Source organism: Manacus candei, unplaced genomic scaffold (genome assembly GCF_025592945.1).
Source record: "Manacus candei isolate 608988 ecotype Guabito, Panama unplaced genomic scaffold, ASM2559294v1 h1tg000057l, whole genome shotgun sequence".
NCBI lineage: Eukaryota > Metazoa > Chordata > Aves > Passeriformes > Pipridae > Manacus > Manacus candei.
Genome location: NW_026138105.1, coordinates 15,349,763 through 15,367,029, shown reverse-complemented (window position 1 = coordinate 15,367,029; position 17,267 = coordinate 15,349,763). Strand labels below are relative to the sequence as shown.

At 43.0% G+C, this 17,267-nt stretch overlaps 1 long non-coding RNA gene across 1 annotated transcript in view; it reads left to right on the top strand.

Annotated features, from left to right (window-relative positions):
- The first annotated feature begins 2,156 nt into the window (after positions 1-2,156).
- Positions 2,157-17,267, top strand: part of LOC127477977 (uncharacterized) — a 67,766-nt gene continuing 52,655 nt past the window's right edge. Inside the window, exons 1-5 of the long non-coding RNA XR_007907080.1 lie at positions 2,157-2,466; positions 5,618-5,715; positions 9,462-9,565; positions 9,789-9,924; positions 10,356-10,461. This is a non-coding gene — a long non-coding RNA (uncharacterized LOC127477977). The remainder of the gene's footprint in view (positions 2,467-5,617; positions 5,716-9,461; positions 9,566-9,788; positions 9,925-10,355; positions 10,462-17,267) is intronic.

The following is a 17,267-nucleotide window of genomic DNA, read 5'->3' as shown; positions in this document are numbered from 1 at the left end:
TGACAGAACCCAAAGTCTGGCTCCAAAACCAGCCGTGTTTTGGAGGTATATTCAAAGCCCAAGCTTGGATTTGGCTCTCAATGTGGTTACTTTGATCTGCCTTCAGATCTGGGTGCTGTGTCCTGTGACATCTCTGTTTCAGGCACAAGATCTCGTGTTCTATCTGTGTGAGAGCCCTGAGCTGTGCACGGACACATGAACACACCCTGAATGGAATTTGAGAGGATCCAGGGGTGCCTCCGTGCACTCAGGTGGGAAGTGGCACCCAGGGATCCTCTCAGATTCCATTCAGTTGTGTTCATGGGCCATGGAGTTTTTTAATAGTTGGGGTTTTTTTGTGAGTTACCTGCAGGCCTAGAGAATTGGGCACTTAGACAAGTCAAATGTGCAGAAACCCCACTGTTGCATGTTTTCCTTGCACTCTCCCTCTTGCCTGTTTTCTGAGCAGCTGCTTCCCCCTTCCTAGAAATCACCCCAGCCCTGCTCCTCCCCCCTGGTCTCCTGTCCCCACACAGTGAGAACATGGTGTGGTTCTTTCCCCATGGGTGGGAAGGCCAGGGAATGCTTGGTACTGTGGGCTTCTGCACTAACAGCATTTCAGAGCAGTTCACTCTTTCCAGGGAATTATTCTAGATTTATTCACCACAAAGCATCCAACCATAACAACTCGGTAATTTTAAGGCCTAAGGAAAAAATGTAACAAGATGTTCAAAAATTTTGGTTTGGGATAATTGGGAGTTGTTTATATCCTTGTGCTGCTGATTATGTTGTCATATACCACCATTACTGGTGTCCTCAGGAACAGGATTAGCTTTGCTTGGAAACAAAACCTCCATTTTAACCATTTAAATGCTGGTTAATGTAGCTGGGATAATAATGGGAAGAAAAATACTCCCCTGCTGTTACTGGATGTATCAGATCTTCAAAAATCATAATGGTGAGGGTTGAATGAACAGATAGATGGATAAATGAAACACACTGGGATTTTTCTGATAAAACAATCAGGGCAATGCAATTTTTCTTTCAAGCACTTAGGGCAGTGTCTCCCACTGCTCTGTAGAATCAGTTCTTGCCCTTCCTTGGCTTGAAAATATCTTTCTGTGCATTCAGGTCATATCAAGCTTTCCAAGCTGTATCTTCCTGGGGTTTTGTACCCTCCCATTATTTCTGCAAGAACCTCTGGGTTGTGGTTATCCCCCTGGCTCCCTAAAATATGTGATGGATAATTCCTGTAATGGAACTGTGTTGATTAAGGTGTGGAGCTTGTCAGAACTGTTTCTCCTCAGGTTCTCTGGGACAGCTGGAACTGGCATTTCCCACTGTTCCACTGGAGAGGATTGTACTGGGGCTGGGGCTAAATGCTCTTTACAGAGCTTTGAGGGTTAAAAAGAAGTTTAAATATTAATTACATTTGCACTCATAAGACCTTTTTAGATTTCCAGAGTGGCATATGAAACCTTCCTTGTGAGTTCGTTGGGTTTTGTTGGTTCTTTCTTTCTTTCTTTGTTTATTTTTAATGCCTTATCAAAACATGAACAATAAATTCTGATGTTTTGTACCAATTTCTAGCCAACCTGAGGTTTTCAGCAGTAATTTCCTTCTGATTTCATGGAATTTGGGACCTGAAATGCAGTAAGTTAGATGTAATTTGTTGAGAGAAAGTCTTGTCTTCATCCAGAGTTTTCATAACATCTAATTTAAAGTGCATCTTGAATTTTTTTGGGGAAAAAAAAATCTCAACAACTGTAGAGAAGAAAATGAGCCATTTCCTTAGCTTGAACCTGCATGAATTAGTGGTAAAGTGTTGATCTCTAAACTTGCAGTTTCTGAACCATAAAATCTGTTTATTTCACCCTATAAAAGAACATTTTAACTTATATGGCTATTTAAGTTTAAAAGCTATTAAGGAAGTGGGTGGGGAGAAGCAAAGCAGCAGCTTGAATCAGTAATTCAAGCTTGCAATCCAATCTTTATCTGCTGCATAGCTTGCATAGAAATCCCCCTCAATGTGGATTTTCTGTGCTTGTAGCAGTCCCACCATACAGGAAATATACAGTATATATTTCCAGCATTATCCATAATTGTAGTAAAGCTTATAAAGCAACCCATTCCTTGTGTGTTCCTGGTGATCTACAATAACTGGATATTCTTAAGTATGTGTTTGAAGAAGGGAAAAACATAACAGGAGCTGGCAGAAGTCATCTGCAGTGACTTTCCAAAGGGAGCTGGGGGAAGGTCTTTGACGTGCTCTCACTGCAGGAACAGCAGCAGCTTTGATGGAAAACCCACACCCCTGGGTTTTCTTTGTGTCTGATCTTTGGGAGGTTGTGTTTCCCTAGAGATGGAAAATCTGGGACTGAAATCATGTCAATGAGTACCTGGGTCCTGCTGCTGTCCCCTCCCTTCCCTGTGCCCTGGTGCACCCTGGAGAGAGCAGAGAGGGGCATGTGCTGGTTCCAGTGTGAGGTGAGTGTTTGTCCTTTGTGCCAGGGTGGGGACAGGGAGGGAAGGCTCCTCGCACAGGCTCTGATGCTCCTTCACACCCCCAGAGCAACCTTGCTGCACAGTCACCTTCAGCATGAGGGAAGAGAGGGTCTGATTCCCTCTCTGCAAAACTGGGAGCAAATTGTCAATGCTTGGAGAGGCTGTGCTTCACTTGGGCTGTGCAGGCCTTTTCTAACCACCCCTGAACTTGCAGTACCTTGCTAAAAATAGTTCAGAGCGTAACTGTGAGTTCCCTGAACTGTGATCCCACAGTTCTGTGTTATCCCACTCACCATTCCTTTGGAAGGATTCATCCTTCCCCTCATAAAACTTAAATCAGCTTGTTCTTTGGGCCAAGGGTTGACATCATTATGATGCTACATCCTATGTAATGGTGTGAGACCTGGAAAAGCATTCACAGCAGAACCACGCTCAGAATTGGATTTGCAGCCCCTCAGCCCTGCAGCCCGGGCTCCCTCCTGCCTCCACATCTACTTGTACTTCTAAAACCTTGGAAATACCCCACAGTACCACAGCAGCACACTCCTGAGGATTTATCAAGGGTCTTTTTAATGTTCCCATTTTTCTTTCCGTGAGCCCATTTGTTTTACAATGTTTGCAAGAGCAAAAGTGATTGTTTTACCAAATTAAGCTAGATTTTGTGCCAGGAACAGTGGCTAGAATCTTGTTGACAGATTTGGAAAAGATTATTCTTTCAGTACCTTTTGAATGATTTTTTTAAGGATGTCTGCCATGTACTGTTTCCAAAATCAGACCATATTTAACTGTTTAATATTATATGGCGACAGGGACAAATTAGCACCTTTCATTTTCCTATCAAAATTAACACATCCCAAGAAGACAGTTCAAGAGCTACAGATCTCTCATTTAGAAACAAATGTAGGAATTTACTTAAATATGTTCAACTCAAAATCTTGACACAAATAAAGTTTGAGAGATTTGTTATTGATTTCAAAGGCCTCAGAATTTTGCCCGTTTTCATAGAATCATAGAAAGGCTTCTGTTGTAATCAACCTTAAAGATCTAGTTCCTAAACTGAGAAAATTACACACAGAGCAAAGAGAAAGAAATGTCTCTATCAAACTAAAATGACAGTATTTAGATATACTAAGGAGACAGATCTTAAAATAATTTATGTAGTTGAGAAAACTTAAGGGCTCAGTGCAGGTGAAATGGCATAAGACTTATGAAATGCAAATATTTATAAGATTCTCTAGTTTAGTAAATGGATTCTTAAAAACTAAGAGATGAATAGCCTCCCCATGTATATAAAGAATGTGACAGCACTCTGCAGACCTTCAGAGAGCATAACATAGAGCACAAAGCATTTCTGCAGAAAGCTCTTATCTCCTTGATGCTCTTGAGTCCTCCCTGGATCTCCTTGTGGATGTTGTGAATCTTCGCTGCAACATTTCTGTCCAGACCAGCTGTTCTCTCCATTTCTCCTCCCAAATCTCTTTTGAGAGTATATTTTCCTGCATTTCTAGATTAAATATTCTTCATGTGTTGATAGGTGACTCTGAAGGAATTTTCTGAGCGACTGATAAGATAGAAGTACCCCTTGTTGGGAGCAGCTGGCAAAGTGCATTGCTATTTTCTGAAGGATAAGATATTTCCAACCCAGACAAACTCATAATTCCAGGAGCAGGAAGGCCTCCATGGGGCTCCCGAGGCAGAGGCTTCTCCTGAGCCCTCGCTGTGCTCTGGCAGTGCCCGGGCTGGGAGCTGCTGACAGGGCATGATGAAGTGTCTGGGGAGGCTCTGGTGGCCACGGGTCACTGCTGGAAACGTGAGACTGGAACGGGCCTGGTGCTAATGAGTGTTGCTCCAGGGGCAGGGAACGAGCGCCTGGCACACGGCAAAGGGCCCCGGCTGCCAAGGTCAACATCCACGGGGCCTCGTGTCAATAAACAAGGGCCAAGTGAGCTTTTCCTCACACTGGATCGTGTGTTGAGCCCATCACACCCATGGCACACACACACAACCCCCTCCCAGGGCAGCGGGGCAGGGACAGGAGCTCCCAGCACCTTTTCCCAGTTACATTTCCCTCTCCTTGCCATGAAATCTGCTGGAGCATCTCTTTCCTCTGCTCCCATTCTGTGCTTACCTGGCAGGATGTTCCCTTCCTTACCTTGGAACTCATCCTCCTCATCTCCCAGGGCAAGCCCCCTTTCAGCCACCACCTCTCCTTTTATCTTCCCAGCCTGCTCAGATACACACCAAGATTCCATTTCTGCTTTGGCCTGGATTATGTTTTCCAGGCCAATATATTATGCCACTTTCACACTCCCCTCCCTGCCCCATCTGGCTCCCATCCTACCCCCATAAAGATTATTAATATCTCCTGTTTCCAAGTGATTTATTATCAGGGGCCAAACTGGTGCCATTTCCCATTTTAGTAGAGCACTGAAAATAATCCTGAGGAGTGTGCCCAGCTATAAAAACGTACTTACACTGTCATATTTGCAGTTTCAAACATGCACCACTTGATAGTCTCAAAAGTGCTGTTTAATTGGGTTTTATGGGTTCTAATTAATTATACTAGGTAAAAAAATTACTTGTCCCATTACAGCTCTCTGTGGTTTACTCTGAAGAGCAATGTAATTTAGAGATAAATTGTCCTTCTCTATCCCCCTGTTCCCCTTTTCCCAGCAAGTTCCAGAATGGTTTAATTCTCCTTAAACCCAGGAATGAAGCTGAGAGAAAGCTACATTTTGTTCAGGGGACACAGCTTTTCCCAACACCCATAAACAGCTTTATATGTGACTTGAAATGATTCCACGTTGCTTCTGCTGAATCAGGCTGGTGAAATTATGAATAATCCTGTGACTTTGCACAGCTCAGGTCTGGGGGGCTGGGATTTTGCAAAGCCTTGAATATATTGGCAGTTTTGTACACTGGGGATTATTTCCTCTGATTATACAGAGATAACCGTGAAGGAAGCTGAGCATGGGTGCAAGAGTTTTTGGCTGGATGAAGGCCTAGACTGAGATTTCTTTCCATGGCCCTTTAGAGAAACAGAGTGTGAAAGGATCTGTCTGCTTTTATGGCATTTTGATGTGACTAGCAGCAGAGGAAACCTCTCAAGTTAACTCTCTATTCTGTCTTGCAGAATCATGAAGCCTGGATTATTCACACAAATTCTGGGACAGTCTTCTGGCTTTTAAATACTTCCTTGAGTGACTTGGTGAAAAATGAGGAGCCAAGTAGGTACATTCATGGTTGTTTAAAGTATACTATTAAATTACATCCCTTACTGTAATAAATTTGGTCTCATGAGGCAAAACATGAAATGTAGGAGAGCTGAAGTAGAAAACATTGTATCCTATGACAAGAGGGAATGGTTTTAAACTGAAAGAGAATAGATTTAGATTGAGATATTGGGAAGAAATCCTTCCCTGTGAGGGTGGGAGGCCCTGGCACAGGTTGCCCAGAGGAGCTGTGGCTGCCCCATCCCTGGGAGCGTCCAAGGCCAGGTTGGAGGAACCTGGGACAGTGGAAGGTGTCCCTGCCCGTGGCAAGGGGTGGAACAAGATGAACTTTAAGGTCCCTTCCAACCCAACCCCTTCTGTGATTCTATGACTTTTTCTGGAAATTAGGGAGTTAAGAGTATTAATTAATGAAAAAAGGGCAAAGGAACCTCTTTCATTTGCCTTTAGAAGGCAAATGCTACTTATTTTAGAAATTTCACTTCACTTGAAAAATGTGAAGCTTCAGTGTGTGGCAGATACCTCCAAAACTGCCCCCCAGCCCTAGGAAGGAAACTCAGTGACCTGTCCATATCTCTTACTATGAGCACTAAAAGGTTACAGTTCTTTATGTGAGTACACAGATGAGTGGTCACTGGATCAAAGAGTTTGTAAGTCATGCTTCACTAATTTGCTTATTTTATAAAATAAATAACCAGCATGTGAGTTGCTGGAAACTTGGACCATCCTGGGTGTCCAGATCATGTGCTGGAGCAGGAGCAGTGAGGGCTGCCAAATAAAGAAAAAAAAAAGGAAAAAAGAATCTCCACAGTCACACATATTACTCATCACAATCTGAATTAAGAATAATACTAAGAACTGTTTCTATTAAAGTAATCCTTTTGCGTAGTAATATCAGTTTAAAGAAATTTTAGTCCATATATCTGGTTGGTTATGTTAACAATAACTAAAACCTGCAACATTTTAAGGGATGAGTTAACAAAACAGAACCCAAACCTGAATAAACCTGAACATTTCTGGGCAGTGTTTGGGTAAGTCCAAACAAACCTGAATATCTTGGTGTTTGTACAGTGTTTATGTTTGCTTTTACATGGCTTTTACTGCCTCAGAAAGCCATTTATGAAGAGGAGGCAATGAGAAACCTGCTCTTCTCATGTGATTTTCATCATCCAGAGATTTAAATGAGTGGAATCTGCTCTTTTCATGCTATTCTGTCCCCATAAATTACTCCTGGAGGCATTAAAAGGGCTTGTGAAAAACACCAATAAATAGCCAAAGCAGAAATACAAATGTTGCAAACTGCTCAGGCTGCTGTGGCAGCAGCTCTGCTGTTAATTTATTGAGGAAAAGTGCTGAGGGACTCCAGGCCCGTGTCAGCTCTGCTCTGTGTGCAGCCCCATCTTACACTGCTGAAATCAGGGCTAAAACCCCGGCTTAGGGGACAGCTTTTATAACAGTGTCCTGAGCATCATGGCAGGAGCTGAGTGAGTTACTGTGATTGTTGCAGAGGAGCAGAGGATTAAGGAAAATGAAGGGAGAAAGGAAATACCAACTGGGAAGGGTCTCCTATCCCGTGTCACCTGGGCAGCTCCTGCCCCGGGGATTGAGCCTCTGTCACTGCCTGTGGAACAGTTTTTTCCTTGTATTTCCTTTATTTCCGTGGAACACTGACTGTGTACCAGGGAGCTCTGCCAGGGCCCTGCTCTGACCCAGCCCAGACTCAGTCCAGCCCCTCCATCCCAGGGACAGCAGCCCCATGAGTCAGGATCTCCTGATTCCAGGGGAATTCCTCCTGTGCTGGCTGAGCCCTCCCCACTGCTCAGCTCTGGGAAAGAGCCACTCTCAGCTCGGGGCTGGAGCTGATTTCTCACCTCCCTTCAAAAGAGAACATCCTCACACAGGGGGTTTTTGCCTGGACAGTTCTCATGAAGCCCTGACTGATTCTTTATGAACCAGGAGAAACCCAACATTCACACAAGCCCCAGCGTGTCCTTCAAAGGCACTGGAGTGAAGTTTCTTGTCCCCTTGATAAGAAAACAGAACAAAATATTAGTCAGTGAAAAGGCCAGGTTGTCCAGCTTTTCCATGGCATGGAATTAGCCTGAACCCTGGTTTCCTCTCTTAGGAGTCCCCTCTGTGTTCTCCCAAGTGTGTTACCTGTGGGGGCTGCTCTGCCCCAGGTGGGAAGCTCAGAGCTGCTGCTCCTTCTTCCACAGGTTACTGGGGGGTCCTTTGGGTTAAAAAAGTTCAGATTGGGGTCTTTTTTCATGGGTGTATGAAATGAGGCAGTCCTGTGGCTGAGGAAGGGCAGAGCTCCACTCCTCACTCTCTTATGACTAAGTGGGAGAGGCAGAAAAGCACCTGGAAAATGAGGATACATTCCTGAGTATCACTGCACTGAAAATAACACAGAGCACATTTAATAAGTTTTTTCTAACAAAATTTAGATGCTAGTGCAGTGATATTTTAAAAATAGCTGGTGATGTACCTGTAACTAGGATTGCTTGAAACTTTCCAGGCTTCTTTATTTCCTTGTAACTCTGTCAAGCTCCAAACATTCACTCTGAAATTTCCCATGCTGGTATCAGCTCTGGTTGATTTATTTAGAACAATGTAAACCCAACACAAATAAAATTTTAAGGGGAATTTCAAAGTTTGAGGCAAGGGAGGTATAGGTGTTCTCTCGATTCAGAATGAAATGAAATCATGAAATAACTGAATTTCCTGAATACTGGAAATTTGGAGTCCTGCTCCTACATATTCCTTCAGCAGTGAACATTATAAAATACAAATGGTTTTGACTTACCCAGGCACGTACATCCTGATTTTGTGAAACAGAAGGATGCAGTCAAAATGCTGAACTGAAACCTACTGGGCAGATTTTGATCACCTCTAATTTTAACTTGAAAGCTTTAATCATTTGGGCTTAGTATACAATGCCAGGTACCTTTTCCAGGTTTTGGAACATTTCAGCTGATTATTACTCAGGAACAAGAATATAAATATACATAAATTTATATAATTACACTTATGTAACATTCCTATCCTATATATTGTATATATCATATATATATATAAGAATTTTTATTTTAATTAAAAATTACATTTGTATAAAAATTTACATTTTTATATATACATATGTATAATGGAGACAGTGTTCTCCTTGAAAAGCTTATTATTTAGAAAAGGGTGTCGGGAATTCATGAAATTAGGGTTTCCTGCAAAGTGTTTATTTGGCTTCCTTTTGTACCTGTGTTTGGTCTAGTCTTTAATTACAGGACCATGTGCTATATTTAGCAGAGGACCCTGGGCTCGTTCCCTTCAGAAGGTGGAGCAGCTCAGGGGATGAGTCAAAGCTGGGTAGAGGAGGAGTCTGGTTTCTGGTGGACTTTGCCTGTATTTGCTGTGGAAACAGGGAAAGTGGAGTAAAAGAGAGAGAACTGAAAGGAAAATGGGGGATCTCATGGCTGAGGCATCTCAATCCTGCAAAGATCTCACCAAGTCTCAGAGAAGTCAATTTGAATTCTTCCCAACTGGCTATTAATTTGATTTTTTTCTGTGTTCTCATGTGTAGAGTGCTGTTCCTCCTGCCATGGGATGCTGCACAGAGTTAAAAACTCTGAGAAATCAATTCCCAGACATCTCAGTTTGGGTGCCCAACAAAAGCAAAATGTTTTGACCTGAATCTCTTTGTGTTTCAGTTTCCCATCTGTCAAACAAGAATAATAATATCCTCTCGTTTTCCAGGGTGCTGTTAGAAGCAATGAGCCTTGTGAAAGCACTCAGATGCCATCCTGATAACAGCCCGAGAAAAGCTCACAAGAAAATCAGCAATTGTGTCTTCCAAGCAGGTTTGGAGTAGTTTGTGGTAAATAAGGCCTCAAGCCACATGCTGAAAAATGACACTGTAACAAAATATTGAATATCTGCTTATTAAGTGAACACTGTCCATCCTGAGGTAGAATCTGGTGGAAAAGAAGACATAATCCAATATTTAAAGAATGAATCATACAGCAGATGAATAAGGGTTTATGTCTATCCTTAGTTCTGATATTTGATCACTTGGTCTTGCAGATATAAGTCGTGCACGTGCAAAAGGATACCTGTGCCTAAAAAGAAACAAAATCTGAATTCCAAAATGGATGTTGTTCAATGAAATGTGCAGGATCTTAAATCTTGGCTCTGCTGAAGAGATGCTTCTTGGTGCCTGGTGAGTTTTGGAAAGGAGGAGACACTGCAACTCTCCTATTTGGGAAACAATTTTCAGGTAAATGTTAAAATGTAGGTTGCTGCCTCTCCTTTGTTTTTAAGTGATGAGCAAATTTTTCCAGCTGGGAAAGCTGATAGTAGAAATAGTTTTGGAATTAGTTCATGGATTCTTGCACACACCTGGATGGGCTTCTGCAAAAATTGCATGGGATATTACAGCATGTTCTGTTATTAACATTTCTTCCTATGGCTTGTGGAAGAGGGAACTCCTTGGTTCTGCAGCAATCAAGTGTAGAGCTTGCACAGAGCTAGACAGACTACTTATTAAAGATAAAAGAATATTTTGGCACAAGAACAAAGGGGTATTAATTGGCTATGAATAAATTCTGTCTGGAAAATAAAGGAAATTTTTTTTAACCACCACAACAACAGGATTCTGGAGTATCTTCTCAGTGGAAAGGAACATGGAGTTCCCAATTCCCTCACATGGTTTCTGATGCAAGTAAAGGAGTTTGCAGATCTGAAGATCTTTTTGAGGGTAAGTAGGTCTTAAGAACATAAGAAGTTGGTTTCTAGTCCCATATCTGCCATTTCTTATTCCTAAAAACAGTCCTCACAAGGTTGACGTTTCCTTTCTGCACTTCACACAGGAGAGAGGGACTCCTGGAGGGATGAAAGAATAAATCCAATCTCCTCAGCCTCCTTCAGGAGCACTCATGAGCAGAGCAAGGAACCAGAAAGGCATCTTTCCAACTCAGACAGGTCTTAGGAAGGAGTGAAGCACTCTGCCTCCTTGTGCCCCCTCTGAACCCTGTCCTGCCCTCTGAAGGGTGCAGAGCACCCATGGCAGAGGGTCTAGGGGGATACAGGGGTGTCTGTACCCCCAGGGTTTGTTCTCCTCTTCCTTTGCTCTGCTCTTTGCAAGGTAGGGCTGAATTGGCTTTGCTGACAAAGGATCCTTTCCAAACACAAGAGAGGAACAATTCCAGGCCACTGTGGAAGTCACTGGGAACAAACCATGCCCCTGCCCCTGTGAGGGTGTAAAGCATCTGATTGCTGTGCCAGCAGCAGGAGGCAGCTCAGGGTGAGCCCCTCCTGCTGCTTTGCCACTATTAAGATCCAGCAGTACCTTGAGGTTTCCTCACTGGCAATAATTTGCAGGATTAAATACTTCAAGCCACTCTAAAATTAGTTCCAGGAGGCATTTTGTGCTTTCATTTCAGAGCTCTCGTGAGCCTTTCCTACTTTGTGAGTCTGCTCCAGCTAATTACCTGATGGTTACAGCGCTCCAGAAGATTTCAAGTATCTGTCTTTTCCACTGCTCTAAAGACCCAAGTGGGGTTACAGAGCAGAACTTGCACCAGGAGTGTTTGCCAAACACTGTAATGAGCTGAGACAGCTCCGTGAGATGGGCAAATAAACCACTGCAGACAAAATTACCTTTGTCCAGCGTCTCCAGCCAAGATGTAAAGCAAACTTATTTTCAGCCTTTAAAAACATCTCAGAAACCCATTGAAAGAAATTTTATGTCTTGAGCCCTCCCCATGTGTCTGATCCCTTGGGGAGGCTGCAGAATCACAGCAGGCATTTTCAGCCCCCAGTGCTGTGGTTTAAGAGTTTGCAAGGAATAGTGTGTATTTTATTTTGAGAACACCTGTAATTCGAGGTGCTGCTGTTTGTCCTGTGCAGGCATGTCACTGTCAGAGCCAGAGGTAGAATAATTTTTGGAGAAGTGGGAAATCTTATCACAGCAGCAAAAAAAGCACAGTTTAAAGAAGACTGTCAGCAGAAATCCACTGGCAGTGGTATTCCCCTCTTGAAGATACAGTTTGCTCTCTTTGGTGTTTTTGGCCACATTTTTTGGCCCATGCTGACTATGGCTAAACCATGATCCTTTCTCTTTTCTTCCCACCCTTCCCTGGCCCCCTTGAGATGATTCACTCTATTCTGAATATATACATGTGTCATGTATAAAAACTCTTACTCTCCTGACCACAGCAGAATTCCAGAGGGGTTTGTTTCTCTACTTGTGATTTCAGAGGCTGATTTTTTCCACCTGGCATCGTGCCCCAAAGAAACCATCTTTCTCTCATGCTTCTCATGGTCATCACTGCTGTTAGCTTCTTTTAAAACCTGCTTGCTCATTGCTTCTGAGGCATCAAGGCAGGTCCAGCTTCACCCACCAGTTCCCAGCCTTAATTTTTGAGTTTGGTGTTCATGTTGTTAAGCCTGTGGAAGTTTAAAACCCATTGCATGAATCCCAATACCAGGTGCAGATATTTTTATTCTTTGAGCCATCACTGAACAAATTGAAGGTGTTTATTCACTTACTCTGGATAAGAGATGTCCCTCCCCTCCAGGGTGTTTGGTGGAGCTGTTTGTGTCCATCCCCTCCAAGTGGGTGTTTGGTGGAGCTGTTCCCCACAGTAGGTCAGTGTTTCTTTCATCAGCCATTGCTGGGAACCTCCAGCACATTGTCACACTGTCTGAAGTCGTGGTTTGTAAACACAGTGACCTAACACAAAACTCTGCAAGTACCAAGGCCCTGCTCCTGCTCCAATAGCAGGACTCAGTTGCTTCAATATGATTTGCAGTGTTTACACTTGGATGTGATGTTTGAAAGCCACGCTCTGAGAGAGAGACCCAGCTCCCTTTGAAGTCACTGGGAGTTTCAGCCTCCACTTCCCCAGCACAAGGGTTGGGCTCTTTGTTCTTTTGTCTGGTGCAGTTTGATAATGATTGCCATGACCCAAGTGACAGGCTGGATTTTCTAACTTGTTTCCAGACTGTGCTCCTTCTGAGACCAGATTCCTCTACTGCCTCTCCCAAAAGAAGATGCCAGAGGAGCAGGGATGGAGGAAATCCGCTCAGAGCGAGTAAACAGCTCGGGAGGGCAGGCCAGCAGGATTCATTCATGCTCATTCAGCCCAGGCTGGCTGGTTGGATTCCAGTTGGAGCACTCTCTTCATTACAGGCCCCCTGGGGAATGTTAATCTGTACAGTATAAACATTTATAAACATCTACTAAATCATTACACTTCAGCTGCCCCATAAACACTCCTGAATGCTTTCCTCAGGCAGCACTGCTTGGGTAACGTGTGGCTTTTTGGAATGAGTTTATGGGTGTTTGGCACCAGCAGAAATATGGGGAGAGGGCACGGGAGGTTAAATAACATTGTTTAAGCTCCATGGCTTATTTAGGATAAGGACAGAAGCTGTTTGTGATGGATTAAAGCAGGTCTAACTGGTGGATGTTGAGGAAAAGCCCAGGTTGTAGAGGGGCTGAGAAAGCCCTTCAGCTTTGCAGGCTGGGCTTTAGTGAAACCATTGCCATGAACATCACAAAATGTGCTTCCCACCAGTCCACTTGACATTTCTGGACCCAGGCAATACATCATCTTTCTTCTATGACTGCAACACTCACTGCCTCTGGAAGAACTGCCTGATGCAAGGGGAAAATGTAGACATAACTTCAGAAAACTGAGCCAGAACTAACATAACCCACAGAACTGTAATCAACTGGGCTGCAGGCCCAGGGCTGGCTTGCAGAACTTACAGAACACGTGAGTATATATGTATATACACATATATAGGCAAAACCAACTGTGTTTCTGAACCAAAATGAGCATGTATATGTATTTGCATCTGTGAAGTGACAGTACTTAGTTTTGAATGCACACCTAGCAAAGCAAACCTTGAGCCTCCTCAATTCTTGGATGTGCCCTATCCCCTTCCTCCAGGTGCTGGCAGGACTGAGCATTCCCAGGACTGGGATCAGTGACTCCATGCCTACCTCTAGAAGTTGTGTTGAATACAGAAATAGTAAGAAAAAGCAAACAAACAATCCAAACCTAACCAGTCTCAAATGGATAAAGGACAGTCCCCTCAATTATTAATAATTTTGTTTGTTTGCAGGGGTTTGGAAAAGCTGGGAACTGATAGAGGTGTCATTAATTACCACAAGGATTGTGTATGAGTAATGTAACATGAGCCAAAGTTAAACATGTTGTATGTGAGAGAGATGTGTTTACTGACAGCCTGATGAATAGGTAACAACTTGATTTCTAAAAAGCATCTTAGGGAAAATTATTTAATTGACTATAATTATGTCATATCCTACACTTGAGTGAATGTGCTGGTGTGCACAGATCTGTTTTACTTGCACATGCACAGGTATGTGGCTGGGGGGAATGGCTCAGCTGCAGAAACTGTGAGCAAGAGCCTTGTTTTGTGTCTCCTCTTTCTTGTGTTCACAGCACAGAGCCTCTGCCTGCCAGCTACAGCCACAGCTGGTGGGAAATGAGGGCACAGAAAACAGGAGATTTTTTCCTAAGTGGACCTGGATGCACAATCCATCCCTTTCAGAACCTCAGGGCCATGGGACAGTGGCTGTGACATCTCCAGTCTGCCCTGGCTGCTCAGACACCAACATCAGCCAAAAGGGTCTCTCAAGGAGATGGGACAAGGAAACTGGTTTTACTGTGTAAGTTTAATTACCAAAACCTCCTAAACCACGAACTCAAACCATGCCCATTGTGGGCTAAAGGTGACTTCACCATATCTGTACTTCCAGCCTGCAAATCTCCCTCTGTTTGCCATCAATATCTATCTATTTATCTGTCTATCTATCTATCTATCTATCTATCTATCTATCTATCTATCTATCTATCTCTATATCATCTATATCTATATTTTCAGTAGGAGAGGATGGTTTTCCCTCAGATTTTCTGTGGCAAGTAATGAGGTAATTTAAAATCTTCTCTCTATGGTCAAGGATTGAGCTCACAGAAAGCATTACACATTATTAGCTGCAATTGGTCTTTTAACATCCCTCTTAGAGGGTCAATAAATGAGATTGCCCAGAGGTAAAGCAGTTGTTCTGGTGGGCAGGGTTATGTCACAGCTGGGGGCACGGCAGGGCCAGGCTGTCTGTCTGCCTGGGCAGGAGACTTCAGTCTCTAGAGTCAGTGTTCTATTAATTTTATAGTACCTTAAATTCATGTTGCAATTATGAGAAATAAGCAGAGAGAGAGAGAGAGAAAGATATCTCCTTTTAATATATTTTAAAAAATCTGGAGCCTATTAACCTACTTAATTCTAATTATATTACAGCTGGACTTTTAACTCAATACTTTGCAAATAAATTCAAACCAAGGTAACCTGGATACACATTTTCCAACTCAACAAAAGGAACATGTGGACAGGAGACAGAAGAGAGCAGAGCAACCAACATGATGCCTCAGGAGTGTCACATTATGCATTTTAATTTTTATCTTTAAATATCCAGGCTGAAATTTAGTGGTTTAATTCAAAAGCAAAAAAGTAAATGGTTTTCCCTTAAATGTAAATATCATAAAGTGCTTGCAGAAGGCACTTTTATCAACCTGGGTGAGTATCTGTGCCCACATAGCTGATTTTTAAGTTGTTCCTATCGAATTAAGGATCCAGAACATGAGCTTTTTATCCAGAAAAGTCAGCTTTCATTGTGCCAGTCCTCCTTTCTCCAGTCTTGCCTGCACAGTGAAGACTGGGCATGCCTTTCACAAAAGATACTGGCCAAATTATTGCCAATAGTAAATGGGCACATGGAAAATTAAAAATGGTCCATGAACAGCAAGAAACTGGGAAAAGAGGCAAGGTCAGCTGAATATAACCTGATAATTTAGTTCTTGTCAAGGAGACAGAGAAGTTGTACTTAGTCCTTGGGTTGACCCAGTGCATAGAAACAAACCCTGCAGCCAGCTGTGGAGATAAGCATGGCTTCAGAGTTCCCTGGACAGTGTTTTCCAACGCTGAGGTACATCCAACACAGGACTTCAAGCAAATGAGCAGATTGGGCTGTGGAAACAGTTTTGCTTCCTCCTTTTCTTGTGGTGTAAGTTTGGGCAGAGGGAAAAGTTTACCCTTAAAAGTTAAGTGCCATTAATGTGATTTTGGTAAGTTATTGCATCTATATCTGAGCTTTTAGCAATGTCAAACATGAGCATGAGACTCTGTCTGACTTTGCCAGCGCTTTTCAGAAGTGTTTGTACTGTCATGTGAAAAGTTCAGGTCTCTCCAAATTGGTCCTTCTTGGACTGAACTTGTCCCTGTCACAAAGTCCATGGTGTGCTCAGTCTGAAGGAGGCAGGGAAGGGAAGAGCTGTACAAACCTCTGCCTTCCAGAAAGCTCCTTTCTCGTGGCTGCAGTGGATGTGTTTTGGAGAGGGACAAGGGGAAGGCACTAAAACCAGTGCTTCTGCCAAAAGGTGTATATGCTCTTTAGCTTTTTTCCAAAGGTATGGATTCAGAGCCATTCCTTCAGAAGGAATGAGTCAAGGGTTTGATCCAAGGGGTGCTTGTCCATAGCAATCCTGCCCACTGGCAGGGGTTTAGATTTGAACCTAAATCCTACAACCGTGCCCATTAATAATTATTAATAATTAAGTAAAAAGCCTTGGCAAAGTATTCCATCCACTGTAAACAAACATGTTCCCAATATGAAGTGCATTTAATGGAGTTTTGCAGCATTGGTCTCCCGGGCAAAAATATTAGTCTCTGTTTTCCCTCCCTGTCCTAATGGCCACAGCCAGGAGGGGGGCTGGTCTGAGCTGTGAAGGAGGCTGGTTTGTATCCACACTGAGTGGAGAGGCATAAATTGGCATTCCATATCATCTGAAAAAAAAAGTCCCAGCAATTATTAAAAGATTCTTATCTCTTGCTCCCTACATGGATAATGAGATCCCTCTCTGCTGGACTGAGACAGGCTGTCTCTCAGCTCACTTAATGAAATGGGCCCAAGTTTGCAAATTAGCATAGCCCTGACTCCAAACGTAACCTCTTGTTGTCTAGTTGTACATCAAGGCCCCTGGCTTATGTCTTTTCTTATTAACACCCCGTAATCATGTCAACCCTCTTTAGTTTTCATTTCCTGTTTCCTTTTACAAATTCACTTCTGAGTTTTGAGCCCGTTGGATGCCTTTGGATGCCTTTGGATGCGCTGAGATTCGATTTCTGTCTCCTTTTTAACGTTGGTGCAGTACAAGTTTATCAGTGGGGCTGGGGCTGGGTCAGGGACTCTGTTTTCTGTTCCATATTTTTGCTGCTTCGTTACCAGGTGATCTTAAAGCAGCTCCTTTTGTGTGTCTGTTCCCCTTCCACTTTTTGATTTTTATACTTTAGACTGTAAAATCTCAGCAGCAGAGATGTCATCTTGCTGTGTGTTTGGTTGGTGCCCTGTCGAGTTCATTTTTGTTTCTGTGAGGATCTCTGTGTAATAGATTATTAATAATAATAGAGAACAGTGATATTGCACCCTAACAAACACAATAAGCTAAAGGCTTTCTGAGAAGTCAAGAAGGATGA